Consider the following 8,895-nt stretch of genomic DNA (forward strand, 5'->3'; position numbering starts at 1 on the left):
CCTCCTCTTGAGGAGCCGCCACGAGTAGAGAATGCCCATGCTCTCTTCTTCGATGGGGCCTACAAGCGTATTAAAGACAGAGCGGCAGCAGGAATAGTGGTGTTCAGTCCCGAAGGTGACAAACTTTATGGAGAAGGTATCAGCTTGGAGGATGTCCATTCTAACAATGAGGCAGAATATCAAGCCTTGCTTTTAGGTTTGAGGTGGTGTCTCTCACATGGTATCACTCGGCTTAATGTTTTTGGGGATTCTATGCTCATTATTAAGCAAATGAAAGGAATCTGGGCTTGTAAAAATGATAACTTAGCAGTGAAAATGAGGGAAGCTAAAAGTCTCATGAGAAAGCTACAGAAAGCCCAAATCTATTTTGTGCCAAGGCGCACAAATGGCGACGCAGATGCTCTAGCAGTTGAAAATTTGAAAGAGGCAATGGTGGGCATCATTGCAGTAAAGCTTCCCTTGTTTCAAGGCAAGTTTCAACTACAAGATGTGCTTTATTTTCTCGAGCAAGGTGAGGCACCTACACATATGAGTAAAAGTGAAAAAAGGTGGCTAGCTATTAAGGCCACTAAATACAGCTTGATAAATGATGTGTTGTATTGCAAAGGAAAGGATGCAGTGCTTAGAAGGGTGCCAACAGCAAAGGAGATTATAGATGTGATTAAGAGCTGCCATGAAGGGGTTTGTGGTAGACATTTTGCTCAAGAAATAACCAGTAGGAAGATTCTCCAAGCCGGTTTTGTGTGGCCCAGTCTACACCGAGATGTGCAACATTGGTGCTGCACTTGTGACAATTGCCAAAAGGCCGGACCAAGGAAGCTAGTGCATGAGGAACAAAATCCCATAACTACATATGGCCCATTTGAGAAATGGGGGATTGATGCAATAGGGCCACTCCCACGAACTCAATCTGGTAAGGAATACATCATAATGGGAGTGGACTACATGACGAGGTGGGCAGAGGCTTCAGCAACTAGTAGGATCATAGCCCAAGAAGTGGGAAAATTTGTGTTTGAGAATATTTGTTGCAGGTTTGGTACACCTTTGGAAATTATCTCTGATCGGGGTCCTGGTTTTAGGGCAAACCTAGTAGGGGAGCTAATGAAAAGGCTAAAAATCAAGCACAGGCATTCTACTCCCTACTACCCATAGTGCAATGGTTTAGTCGAAAAAGTAAATGGGCTGAGCAAGTACACATGCACCCCAAGCACTAGGATAAAAAATTGAATGCAGCTCTTTGGGCCTACAGGACTTCATTTAGAACCTTGCTTGGCTATACTCCATTTCACCTCGTCTATGGCCAAGAAGCTTTGCTTCCTATAGAGGTGGAACTGGCCAGTTTGCGTGTTTTAGTAGCCAGTCAAGAGAAGAATCAAGATAAGAAGTTAGAGGAAAGGATCTTGGATCTAGAGAGGCTGGAGTTAGATAGAGAAGTAGCAGTCCAACACTATTCCATGCAGGCTGAAGAGAGGAGGAAGACCTTTAATAAGAAGCTGGCTAGCAAACACATAAGGGAAGGATCACTTGTGCTACGCTATGATAACCGCTTTGATAACAGAAAGGATGCTAAACTTGTGTTCAAGTGGGAAGGGCCATTCATGGTCATAAGGAGATATCCAAATGGCAGCTATAAGCAAGGTGACATGGATGGGAAGATTCACAAGACAAGGGTAAATGGATGGCAACTGAAGCCTTATTTTCAAAGAAATATGAACACTTTGGAGCAGTCATTCAATGAAGAGCCACCAATGAGGGGGTACAGTCCTCCTTGCTCTATTGGACCATCATTATCAAGCTAGAGGCATGAATACCTCTAGCCTAAGGGGAGGGCTAATGATCCGGGTTTTTTACAACCCGGATTATTACAACAAAATTTTGGCCAAAGCCCCTATCAAGAGCCTACCAAATCACTCTGGGTTTACTCTTCAAGCACTAGGTATGTTACATTGCTTCTCGATTACGATAACTCTAGCAAATGGGGGGAACAAGTTCTTAGGAGGCATGTCAATGTAAAGGGTAAAAGGGATGCTTATCTTAGTGAAGATGAAAATGGATTACACCTAGGAGTTGAGTGAATGCATAGATTTTTCAAAGGACTAGCCTCCAACTACATATGGGCCCCGTCTGCATCACTAAGATTTGGAATCTATCACCATCATTAGAGGACACCTCACCCTTGCACACAAGTCAATATCCACATCATGGTGTCATTTGGATCTTGCACAAAAGCTTACAAGTATGGACCCCTTTTGTCACATGCTTATATGTATTTATATACATATGGGGGACTAAAGTCAAAGCAGTTTTTAGAAGCCATTTTTTATAATCTCAATAACTCCCAAGAAAAAACGAATTTCAAGAAAATTCTTGCGAAGCCCGATCGGTTTCGACCTGGTCTACAAAGTTGCAGAAGAAACTTTTTTCAAATTCCTCACGGATTTGAAGTTACAAAGGCGCAGACTGCTGGCTACATGCAATTTTCTTCTCTCTTTCACCACACCAACTTTTCACTCTATCCTTCTTGTAAATATATTATAATAATGTGCTTTGGGCACCCACCTCTTGTAATCTAGCTCCATTTCTCTATTTTATCTACCACCACCCTTGGCTTCTTGCATGATGATCAAGGTGGGGACTTGTCCCATCCACTACTCTCCATATTTTCAAAGATGCCATACATCATCTAGGATTATGTTAATCAAGAAGATTAGATTAATCTAATCCCTCATGGAGGCTATATAAAGAGCCCATGGAGAATGATGGGGGGAGGACAATGACAAGCCCATGAGAGCACTCTAGAATACCCTCATCTCTTGGAGGTGAGCTATGAGTGAGTTCTTTTATTATGTAGCCTAATGGCAAGCTTCCTCTACCTCTTCTTCTATTATCTCCCTCTCCTCTCATCTTCTCATTCCATGTAGCATAATGGCAAGCTTCTTCTACCTCTTCTCCTCTTCTCTCCCTCTTCTCTCATCTCTCTCTCTTATATTCCAATATGGTGTCTAGAACATATGTTCTCTCTTGTAAATTTGTGTCTTGGTTTTCTTGATTCTCTTTGAGAAAATGGATATCCTAGTCCATCCTCCCTTTGGCTAGGTGGTGCCCCTCTTTAGTTCTCTTAGTGAGGATTGGAGGTTGGATGGGTAAGAGGCAACCCGTTCATCATTTCAGCCCTCAATGTCTATCAATGAGTATGCACTGAAGGTAAGAAGCATTGCAGATGCATTGGCAGCGATTGATGCAATGCCCGATGATGATGATTTGGTGTCATCTACCTTGGGTGGACTTAACAATGAAAAGGCTTGGAAGTCTTTTGTAACTTCTGTATATGTCAGAAAGCCATTTCCAGATTTCGATGAGTTGGTCTCCCTTATGATCACTGAAGAGATCAACATGCCGAGTGAGACACCTGAAAGAAGTGGTGAACAGGTCCAAGCTTTCTACTCCAGTTCAGGAAGGGGACGTGGCAGGTTCTCTTCAAGAGGCCGTGGTACAGGACGTGGTAGTGACAACCAGCAAAACAGATTGAATCAGCAATTTGGCGATATGCAGGTTTCAGGAGGTCGTGGTAACTTTAGAGGCAGGGGGAGCTTTAGAGGAAGAGGTGGATGGCAGAACAGAGGTTCTAACAACTCTGGTATTGTGTGCCACTACTGTGGCAAAACAGGTCATATTGCAGCCTAATGTTATGCTAAGAGAGATGATATCCGCAGTGGTAAGTTGCAGCAAGGAAACTATGGATTGTCTTCACGACAGAATGAGGATAAAAATGAACGTTTGTTCATTATGCAGCATATGTTGAATGCTGTTACAGGAAAGGGAACACATGAAGATGTTTGGTATGTTGATTCAGGTGCATCCAATCATATGACCAGCCATACAGAATGGTTTGGGGAGATGCAAGATTTCCCGAATGCAGGTTATGTGCAGACGGGTGATGACTCATGCCACCCAATTTCACACATTGGAAAAGTTTCCTTGTCCTTGCATGATGGTAAGACAAAGAGTCTTTCAGATGTATTGCATGTGCCATCTATTACAAAGAACTTGGTGTCAGTCGGTCAAATGGTAGAGCAAGGGCTGCAAGTCAGATTTAATGCAAAGGGCTGCTTTGTAGAAGACTTCAATGACAAGTGCAGGTTGGTAGCAAAGGGAAGTAGAGTTGGATGTATGCTCACTCTAGATGCTGGAATTCCTACTATGAATGCTGCTATGTATGCCAAAGGAAAAGGTGTTGTTGTAGACATTGAAATTTGGCACAAACGCATTGGACATGCAAATGTACAAAGGTTGAAATAAATGCAGTCCAAAGGGTTGGTTACAGGTTTGCCTACTTTTAAAGTTGCAAAATTTCAGAAGGTATGTGAAGCATGTCAGTTTGGTAAGCAGGAAAGACAACCCTTTTCACTTGACAGAGATGTAAGCAAAAATATCCTTGATGTTGTGCATACAAACATTTGGGGGCCTACACAAAATGTATCTCTTGGAGGTAGTTCATACTTTGTCACATTCATTGATGATTATTCTAGAAAGCTATGGGTATATTTTATGAAGGAAAAGAGTGAAGCTTTTGAGCACTTTAGAACTTTCAAGGCTGCAATTGAAAGAGAAACAGGCTTGAAAGTAAAGTGCCTGAGGTCAGATGGAGGGGGAGAGCCTGAGGTCAGATGGAGGGGGAGAGTACCTCTCAAATGAGTTCAGTGATTTTCTGAGGTCTCATGGGATAAAGAGACAATTCACATGCAGGTATACCCCACAGCAAAATGGGGTTGCAGAAAGGAAAAACAGGCATATTGCAGAAGTTGCACGCGCCTTGATGGCTGAAAAGAATATGCCTAAGCATTTTTTGTCTGAGGCTATTCATACTGCTATTTATATTATGAACAGAACTCCCACAGCTGCAGTTCATGGTATGACCCCCGAAGAATGTTTTACAGGTAAGAAGCCTGATGTTTCACACTTGAAAGTATTTGGCTGCATTGCGTATGTTCATGTACCAGATGAGTTGCGGAAGAAACTGGATCCAAAGGCTGAAAAGTGTATCTTTATTGGATACTCTTTAGAGCAGAAAGGGTATCGTTGTTACAACCCTGTCACATGTAAGTTCAGAGTGAGCAGGGATGTCATCTTTGATGAAATGAGCAGTTGGTATGCATCTAGTGGTGATGCATTGGATGTTGATGATGATCATGACACTCATGTACAGGCTGAAAGGCAAGAATCACGGACTCTTAGTGGACCAGATACATCATCTAGTAGTCCTTGGTCTGGGAGACTAAGGAGTACCTCTACATCTTCAGGTGCATCTAGTAGCACTACAGGTAAAGATAAAGGAAAGAATAAAGTGTCAGAAGGCATTGATGCAGTTCTTGATGGAGACTCCAGTGGCTCAGAGATCTTAGATGATGAGCTTGGCATTCCTTCAGTGAGGACTCCAGGTGTGCAGAGAGCACGTGCTGATGCAAAGACTCCATTGAGTGATCCAGTGGTACGCAGGTCTAGCAGGGTGAGATACCCTGTCAAAAGATTTGGTTTTGAAGGTTATGCAGCTCACCATTATGCTTATATGGTGAAACTAGTTGAGGATGTTGAGCCTACATGTTTTGAGGAGGCTATTGGTCATGCTCATTGGGATGCAGCAATGGATGAGGAGATGGCTGCATTAGAGGCCACTAAGACTTGGGATCTAGTATCATTGCCAAAGGGAAAGAAAGCTATTGGATGTAAATGGGTTTATAATATTAAGCACAACGCAGATGGTTCTATTAGCAGGTACAAAGCTAGGCTGGTTGCAAAAGGCTATGCTCAAACATATGGCATAGATTATGATGAAACCTTTAGTCCAGTTGCTAGGATGGCAACTGTCAGATGTGTGATTGCTTTGGCAGCAGCCAAAGGTTGGAGGTTGCAGCAAATGGATGTAAAGAATGCCTTCTTGCATGGTGATTTGCAAGAAGAAGTGTATATGGATCAGCCAGCAGGTTATGAAAATTTAGAGCATCCCACGTATGTGTGCAGGTTGAAGAAGGCACTCTATGGGCTCAAGCAAGCACCTAGAGCATGGTCTGACAAGATTAGAGAGTATCTTGTCAATATTGGTTTTTATGTTTCTGATGCTGACCACTCACTTTATGTGAGAAAGGAAGATGCAAGTTTGGTCATAATAGTCATCTATGTGGATGACTTGATTATTACATGTGATAGTGATACTGGGATTGCTGAAGTTAAGGGCTGGTTGAAGATGAAGTTTGAGATGAAGGATCTAGGTGAGCTAAGGTACTTCCTTGGCATTGAGGTGGTCAGATGTGATGATGGTATATGGCTGTCCGAAAGACAGTATGGCTTGGATATGTTGTCCAAGTATGGTATGACAGCATGCAAACCACTTTTAGTCCCATTGGAGCAGAATGTAAAGCTAAGTGCTGATGTTGGAGATAAGATAGAAGACCCTACTATGTTCAGGAGGATAGTGGGGAGTTTGATTTACATGACTATTACAAGGCCAGACTTGAGCTACGCTGTTGGTCTTGTAAGTCAGTTTATGCAAGTACCTAGAAAGCCACATTTGGATGCAGTCAAACGCATATTGAGATATGTGAAGTCCACATTACATTATGGACTTTTCTATGAGGCAGGTACAAATGTACAGGTGTTTGGATACACAGATGCAGATTGGGCTGGTAGTATGTCTGATAGAAGATCTACCAGCGGATACATGTTCTCTCTTGGTAGTGCAGCAGTTGCATGGAGCAGCAAAAAGCAATCTACAGTTGCTTTGTCGAGTACAGAGGCTGAGTATAGAGGTGCTGCTGTTGCAGCATGTGAGGTAGTATGGCTGCAAAAGCTATTGGCTGATTTGGATGTCCAGGTGGAAGGTCCAGTTGTCATTTATTGTGACAACATGAGTAATATACAGTTGGCTAGGAACCTTGTGTTCCATGCCAGGACAAAACATATTGAGGTACACTACCACTTTGTGAGAGAGAAGGTACTAGCAGGTGAGATTGACTTGGTGTATGCCAACATACAGGATCAGATAGCTGACATCTTCACGAAGGCATTGGGTACAGAGAAGCTTCAAAATTTTCGAAGCTTACTTGGAGTTGCAGAGATGCAGTTGAGCTTGAGGGGGAGTGTTGAGATGACAAGCTCAACACATATGGGCATGGATGATGGACCGCCTGGTTAGATGGGTCCACACGTCTACACTTAGCACGTTGGTGGTCATTATGATTCTCACATAGCCACTGACTCATTACTTATTATATTCAGGTTGTTACACCTATTTATAGCTGGCATAGTTATAGCGCCAGTCGACTAGTGTAGTCGGTTATGCATTGTTTGACTTAGTAGGCCACTTTTCTTTTATGTTGTATCTTATCTATACTTTGTGTACACTGTAAAGAGTGTGTAAGAAGAAGAAGAAATCAGCAAGAAAACGTTTTGGCCTCCATCTCTCTTCTTGTCTCTTGAGTGAGCTTCTCCTTGTGCATTCTGTGTGTGTTCGGCGTAGCATCTTGAGCAACCCCCTCCACCACGCGTTTCTTGACAATCATGAGTAGCATTGTGCATGTGGTGCTCAATATCCTCTTGGAAAGTCAAAGACTCCTTGGAAACTAGTGGTCTTTGTGCATGCTCAATGGTTGCATTTGACATCTGCTTGTTAAGCATGCTAGATTGAGGATCTACCTTTTGAATAGTCATGTTTGGTTTCTTGATTTCAATCATAAGGGGCTCAGTCACTCCAATGTTGTTGACTCAAGACTTGGATTTTTGTTTAGATTTCCTCCTATGCTTCTTTGCTTTTGATACGATTTGGCCTTCAATTGACAGAGGTGGTTTAGCAGGAGGTTTTGGTGCCCAAATCCATCGGTTACCTATGTAATAACCTTGAGCGTGTAGCAACACTTTGGATATCCATCATGGCATTGTTTTGGCTCTCCATTGACCTTTGTCTATAAGGCTTGAGCTTCTTTTATGGTCTTCTACAATATTTGTAAGTCCAAAGCCTATCCTTGGCATTGTCTTCTAGCCTTCTTGTTTGAAGCATGGCCTCGCTCACTGGTTTTCTCTATTCAACATGGGCTTGTATCAACTCTTTCAACAAGTCCTTGCTCCCGTTACTAGGATTGCCTGGTATGTTAGAATATTCCTTGTCTTTTCCTAAAGGTTCGATGAGATCACCTTGTTGTGATTATCCTCACACCCGATAGTGTCAAGTGTATTCTCTATGCTACATAATCGGCCTCACACTTCATTGCCCTTTTGAAGGGTCTTCCTAAGAGGGTTTCCTTTCCACAATTTGCACTATTTGGAGAAACATGGAATAGGAAAGGCAAGCTTTCAGTTTCAATAGTTACAAGAATCCTGCACTTCCCTATAAGTGCTTGTGGGTGTCCCCCATAAGGATTAAGAGTTGCATTAGTTGGTGTAAGCTCTGGTTGGCCTAGTCAAGTCCATGCTTCTTAGGTCAAGAAATTAAAATCTACTGCTTCATCGATGAGAGCATTGACACTATGCTCTCTTTTTACAATGATTTTGACCCTAAGATAAGTAGACAGTCCTATATCTTCATATTTTAGGTCTTTGCTTATAAGTTCAAGCCTTCTAATACATGCGTTTGAGTCCCCAAGTACACAACCAGATGTGAATTCTCTATTGATGTCTTGAGTCATCTGTGCAGTGATATTCAAGGTGCATCTATCATCAAGATTGTCATGTCTACTCATCCTCGTAGTTGTAGCTTGATGTTGTTGCATTCTTCTTTGACTAGATGCAGTTAGAATGCAACATATACATGTTTTTGTGGTGTGACCTTTTTGCCCTTGTTAGCTAGATTGGCCCATTGAGGTTTTAGGGTCTATGTTTGTCTTTGTTTGGTAGTGTGATTATCAG

This window comes from Lygodium microphyllum, chromosome 3 (genome assembly GCF_053477565.2).
Source record: "Lygodium microphyllum isolate KBCC chromosome 3, Lygodium_microphyllum_v1.1.10, whole genome shotgun sequence".
In the NCBI taxonomy this organism is placed as follows: Eukaryota; Viridiplantae; Streptophyta; class Polypodiopsida; order Schizaeales; family Lygodiaceae; genus Lygodium; species Lygodium microphyllum.